A 7268-nucleotide genomic window follows, 5' to 3' on the forward strand; every position below is an offset into this window, starting at 1 on the left:
ACTGCCGAATTGCTGTATGTTTTGCTGTGTATAGTCTCAACAACAAAAAATGAAATTATATAAAAAGAAGAAAATCAGCCAATATAAGAATCTGCAGTAACATTATTAATAAAAAAAAAATTAATACATCTCTGCAATTATTTTATGTATAAGAATTTCCAATACAGAGGATGCTTTCAATATATTAAAAAATTAAGAAAAGCACTGAATAAATTAAGAATCAAGAAGACAGATGAACCAAAAATTCTAACAAATTAGACTACCTACAAAAGAAAAACGTAACAATAGGTATAAAAATATTGTGTTTAATAGCAGTATTTAATGGTGTTGGCAAAGAATATGGAATATACCATGGACTGCCAGAAGAACAAACACATCCATTTTGGAAGAAATACAGCCAGAATGCTCCTTAGAAGCAAGGATGGCAAGACCTCGTCTCATGTGCTTTGGACGTGCTGTCAGGAGGTGCCATTCCCTGGACATCATGCTTGGTAAGGTAGAGGGTCAGCGAAAAAGAGGAAGACCCCCAATGAGATGGATTGGCACCGTGGCTGCAACAATGGGCTCAAACATGGTGATGATTATTGAGGATGGTGCAGGGCTGGGCAGCGTTTTGCTTCATTGTACATAGAGTCACTGAGTCAAACCAACTTGACAGAACCTAACATTTTATAACACGCTAGACAAACCTGGAACTAAAGGTAGATATTGAGAACTTCAATAGGATGCAACACAATAGAATACATGGAAGAGATGTAAGAGACACCAAGTGCAGAGTGAAACATTCTAATCTCTGACTCATCCAAATCCCAGCAGGAGAAGGAAGGGAAAGACACTGCTCACTGTATGGTCATGAGTTGGCAGCACCGAAGGGGCAGCAAATTATACTCAAAAAGACTACTTGGAAAGTCACTGCAGTTGTCTAGTTTCAAACTTAAGAATATCTTACATGCTCAAGGAAGAAGAAAAGATTTTTTTTTTTTTTTTTTTAGGAATAAATACCTTTATTATGGCAGATGAACGAGCTCATTACTTTTAACTTGCTCTGAGTGACTACCACTAACAGGGAAGTTCATGGAATGAAAGTTACGGGTATCCTTGAATTCTTCTAGAGATATATTGATACTAATGACTTTACCATCATTTTGGAATCTTTTTAAGGTTGACATCAAATCTGTATCCTAATAACATTTCCCTGGGCCTTAATATAGTAATAAAATTAGACTACATATAAAAATAAAAACAAACCTATTGCTTCTTAACATATTACACTGAAAAAATTATTCTCTAGAACAAAACATTTAGCAAGAAGAATGGTATTGTCTACATTTTTATAAATCTCTTTACTGTATGGCTTAACAAAAAACAGCTGGATCCTCATATCACCTTCTGCATTTCTCCTACTGCACTGTCACTTTGGATGAAGTATAGGAAGAAAATCTAGCCTTACACAGATTAAAAAAAAAAAAACAACCATTGCCATCCAGTCGATTCCAACTCATAATGACCCTATAGGTCAGACTAGAACTGCCCCATAGGGTTTCCATGGAGCGCCTGGTGGATTCAAACTGCCAACCTTTTGGTTAGCAGCAGTAGCTCCTAACCACTATGCCACCACGGTTTCCATAGATATGTAGATAGAAAAGGGAGGACCTCATGGACAACCTGAAAGAGACCTGGGAACCCAGGGGTCCTTGCACAAGACTGAGAACCACTGTTCTATGGGGCAGAATGCAATTCCTTGCACATGGCTGCCTTTGGCCAGCAGAATGTAGGTGGAGGTGACAGGGCGGTTCTGAGTGCAGGACTAACATGTGTCACTTGCTCTTTTGCTCCTCCATCGTCACCATGGTAAGACGTGCCCAGGTTGCCAGAAGAGATGTGTGAAGCAGGGCTCTGAAGCCTAGAGACACCCATCCAAGATCAGCCAATTCTCTGCCAAGACTCCAATGCACAAATGAGAAGTAAATGAAGCTTCTCGTAGGCCACTGACCTGTGAGGTAGTGTTATGCAGCAGACGCTGACTAATACAAAAGGGTGGAGATAAAAATACCATATGGGAAGCCAAGATGGCAGAACAGACAGATGCTTCCGGCGAGCCCTCTCTACATCAAAGACCCGAAAAAACAAGTGAAATGAGTATATTTATGACAAGCTAGGAACCCTGAGCATCAAAGGCAAACTTAGGAAATGAACAGAGGGGCAGGGGAAGGAACATATGGTTTGGAAGCGGAGAGGAGTTACTGGGCCTGAATGGCGGGGAGTCCTCAGGCACCATTCCTGGAGCTGCGGTGGGCAGGCTGGTACTGGCGTTTGGCTGTAGTTTCCTCAGGGAGAAGCAGCCAGCCACACAGCCTGCTCACACCTCTGGAACCAGAGAAGAATGGTGCTATCAGCAAAAGCTAAGTACTTGCGTATATTTTAACGCACCCTCCCACCCCCGAGCTGGCTTCAGCAGCTGAATTCCCTGGGCCTGAGAAAGGCACCGTTGAGTGCCTAGAGCCATCCTCCGGGCCTTGGAGAAGGAAAAAATTTGCAAATGGGGGGAAAGATAATGTGTCAGCTCCACTAACCGGGGGAGCTCAGGACAGAAGCAGCTCCTGTCCAGGCATAAATGGTCTGTGGACTTTGAGCACCTTTCCCCTCTGCATGGACCTGTGTGGGCCTATTTCAGGAGAATAGGCCCCTGTTGGCAGACTACAACTGTTTCAGCTGTGCGGTGGAGAGGTAGGTGTTTGATGTTTAACATTGCTTTGCCTATTAAACAGGGTCCTCACCTACCCACAACAGGGACCTAAGGACTGGTAGCTTTACTCAGGTCACCCAGCCACCCACGACAGGGGTCCAATGATAACTGGTACCTCCCAGTCCTTACAACCAAAAACCCTGGGTGCCCATAGTCCGTCTGCAGAACCCACACACCTGCATGCTCTAGGGAACAGGGACATGCTTTCCTCAGAGACACATGGTGGACAATTCTCAGCCCCCTGCCTTGTTCAGAGTGTGACCCCTGCTGCAACCAGATACCAGTACCTACACCAATCACCCCTGCCCCTCTAAGATTGTAGGACAGAGCCTGTACCACACACTTGATGATCAGCTACCTGGAAACCTGAGCTGAATTCATAAACAAAAAAAGTGAACGGCTTCCTAGACTGGTATACTTGCTAATAGCCCTAGCCATCTGGGGACAGGACACCAGAGTTCCAAAGGCGAAAATAATCAAGCTAGCTTACTCAAGCAACCCATTTGGGCATATCAAAACAAAACCAAGAGAGAGGGGGCCAAGATGGCTGACTAGGTAGACACTACCTTGGATCCCTCTTGCAACAAAGACTCGGAAAAACAAGTGAATCGATCACATACAGGACAATCTACGAACCCTGACCAACAAACACAGATCTAAAGAGTTGACCTGAGTGACAGAGACTGAGAACGAACAACTACGGGGAAGCAACGACTGTTTTCGGAGCCTGGAGCCAGCGTCCCAGTCAGGAAACCTTGGCGCCGGGCTCTGGACTGGGCACAGGGGAGCTGAGCACAGCGTCCTGTGATGGAGCAAACTCGGGGCGCAGCCCTATCCCCCTGAACTGACCTCGGGAGGGGGCCCAGCCAGTCCACGTGGGCACAGTGGCGACGCGGCTGGCGGGAGGAGAAGTCCCCGGGAGGCAGCGACTGGTACTGGAGCCAGGAGTGCAGCGTCCCAGCCAGGGAACCTTGATGCTGGGCTTTGGACTGGCAGCAGAGGAATTGACCGCGGCTTCTGAGACAGCGCAAGCACGGGACGCGGGCCTGACCCTCGGGGGCAATCGCTACCCAGCCAGTGCACACAGGCAACGTGCCCCTTGGGAATCTCAGATAAAACAGTCATCCCAAGAAAGTAACTTTGCTATATTCCGGGGTGCTACTCTCTCCGGTTTTTCTGAACCTTCCCCTCCCCTTCCCAGGCGGCTTCATTAACATTGGAATTTCCTGAGCCACAGGGAGAACTGCTCCGTGGTTTTTCTTTTCCTTTTTTGGTCTTTTCCTAACCCATTCTTCTGGCCGGAGAGGAGCAACCACAAAAAACCCAGGGACCGAAAATCCTTCTCCAACGAAGTATATGTGATCCACAGTCTCAGGCTTTCATCCCTACAGGGAACAAGGTGGCTATTATAATGCAAAGGCATCTCTGATAGGGATCTCACTGCATTTGTTTTAACGGATTTACTGGAAAGAAAAGTTTCCCAGGTCTGATATCTCTGTGTACTCAACAGAGCCCTCACTGACCCACAACAGGGAACTGAGGGCTGAAGCTCCCCCCAAGACCACCTAGCCTCCTGCCTTAGGGGTCTAAGGAGGGTGACACCTACCAATCTGTAGAGGTACTTGCATTCGGGGCCTAAGGTACAGCTGCAGAGCCCACCCACCAAGGTGCTTTAGGAATAGAGACACACCTACCTCACTGACACTTGGGGGAAGCCTGTCAGCATCCTGTCCCCCCTGGAGTGTGAACCCCAGTTGCTGCTAGAATCTGGTGCACACAACTATCACCACTATTTCTCAAGGTGGATAGGTGACAGGGTGCATCACACACTTGATGACCCAAAATCAGATTCTACTCAAGAATAGTGAATGGACTCAGACATATATATCTGGTAACAGCCCAAACCAGCTGGTAATAGGTCATAAGTAAGTCAAGGGCTACAACAATCAAGACAGCACAATCTAGTAGCCCATCCATGTATATTGAAAGAAAACAAAACAAGAAAAGACTCAGTGAGCAAATATAGAATAAATCACTACAATATCTTAGTGATGGCTCGGAGACAGCAGTCGATATCAAACCACAGAAAGAAGCAGACCATAACTGCTTCTACAACCCCCCAAACTAAAGAATCAAAATCTTTCCCAAATGAAGATACAATCCTGGAATTATCAGATACAGAATATAAAAAACTAATTTACAGAATGCTTCAAGACATCAGGGATGACCTCAGAAATGAAATAAGGCAATCTACAGAAAAAGCCAAGGAACACACTGATAAAGCAGTTGAAGAACTCAAAGAGATTATTCAAGAACATAGTGGAAAAATTAATAAGTTGCAAGAATCCATAGAGAGACAGCATTCAGAAATCCAAGAGATTAACAATAAAATTACAGAATTAGGCAACGCAATAGGAAGTCAGAGGAGCAGACTCGAGCAATTAGAATGCAGAGTGGGAAATCTGGAGGACCAGGGAATTAACACCAATATAACTGAAAAAAAATCAGATAAAAGAATTTAAAAAAATGAAGAATCCCTAAGAATCATGTGGGACTCTATCAAGAAGGATAACTTGTGTGTGATTGGAGTCCCAACACAGGGAGGGACAACAGAAAACACAGAGAGAACAGTTGAAGATCTGCTGACAGAAAACTTCCCTGACATCATGAAAGACGAAAGGATATCTACCCAAGATGCTCATCGAACCCCATTTAAGATTGATCCAAAAAGAAAAACACCAAGACATATTATCATCAAACTTTCCAAAACCACAGATAAAGAGAAAATTTTAAAAGCAGCCAGGGATAAAAGAAAGGTCTCCTACAAGGGAGAATCAATAAGTTCAGACTACTCAGCAGAAACCATGCAGGCAAGAAGGCAATGGGATGACATATGCAGAGCACTGAAGGAGAAAAACTGCCAGCCAAGGATCATATATCCAGCAAAACTCTCTCTCAAATATGAAGGCGAAATTAAGATATTTACAGATAAACACAAGCTTAGAGAAGTTGCAAAAACCAAACCAAAGCTACAAGAAATACTAAAGGATATTGTTTGGTCAGAAGACCAATATCAGATACCAGCACAACACAAGGTCACAGAACAGAACATCCTGATATCAACTCAAATAGGGAAATCACAAAAACAAATTAAGATTAATTAAAAAAAAAAAAAAGCTCAAAACAGGGAATCATTGAAGTCAATATGTAAAAGATCACAATAATTAAAAAGAGGGACTAAATACAGGTGGCATAGAACCGCCATAAGGAGAGGGATACAAGGCGATATAGGACAATACAAGTTAGGTTTTCACTTAGAAAAATAGGGGTAAATATTAAGGTAACCACAAAGAGGTATAACAACTCCATAACTCAAAATAAAAACTAAGAAAAACATAACGAGTCAGCAAACATAAAGTCAAATACTATGAAAACGAGGAACACAATTTACAAAGAAAAACGTCTCAGCACAAAAAAGTAAGTGGAAAAATAAAATTGTCAACAACACACATAAAAAGGCATCAAAACTAAACACATAAAATTTTTTTTTTTTTTAATCTATAATTACGCTGAATGTAAATGGACTAAATGCACCAATAAAGAGACAGTCTCAGACTGGATAAAGAAACACGATCCGTCTATATGCTGCCTACAAGAGACACATCTTAGACTTAAGAGACACAAATAAACTAAAACTCAAAGGATGGAAAAAAATACATCAAGCAAACAATAAGCAAAAAAGAGCAGGAGTAGCAATATTAATTTCTGACAATATAGACTTTAATGTTAAATCCACCACAAAGGATTAAGAAGGACACTATATAATGATAAAAGGGACAATTGACCAGGAAGATATAACCATATTAAATACACACCCAATGACAGGGATGCAAGATACACAAAACAAATTTTAACAGAACTGAAAAGTGAGATAGACACCTCCAGAATTGTAGTAGGAGACTTCAACACACCACTTTTGGAGAAGGACAGGACATCCAGTAAGAAGCTCAATAGAGACACGGAAGACATAATTGCTACAATCAACCAACTTGACCTCATTGACTTACACAGAACTCTCCACCCAACTGCTGCAAACTATACTTTTTTCCTAGCGCACACGGATCATTCTCTAGAATAGACCACATATTAGGTCATAAAACAAACCTTTGCAGAATCCAAAACATCGAAATATTACAAAGCATCTTCTCAGACCACAAGGCCATAAAAGTGGAAATCAATAACAGAAAAATTAGGGAAAAGAAATCAAATACTTGGAAATTGAACAATACCCTCCTGAAAATAGACTGGGTTATAGAAGACATTAAAGAGGGAATAAGGAAATTCATAGAATGCAACGAGAATGAAAATACTTCCTATCAAAACCTCTGGGACACAGCAAAAGCAGTGCTCAGAGGCCAATTTATATCGATAAATGCACGCATACAAAAAGAAGAAAGAGCCAAAAGCAGAGAACTGTCCCTACAACTTGAACAAATAGAAAGAGGGCAACAAAAGAATCCAT

The sequence above is a fragment of the Elephas maximus genome, chromosome 13 (assembly GCF_024166365.1).
Source record: "Elephas maximus indicus isolate mEleMax1 chromosome 13, mEleMax1 primary haplotype, whole genome shotgun sequence".
Lineage (NCBI taxonomy): Eukaryota > Metazoa > Chordata > Mammalia > Proboscidea > Elephantidae > Elephas > Elephas maximus.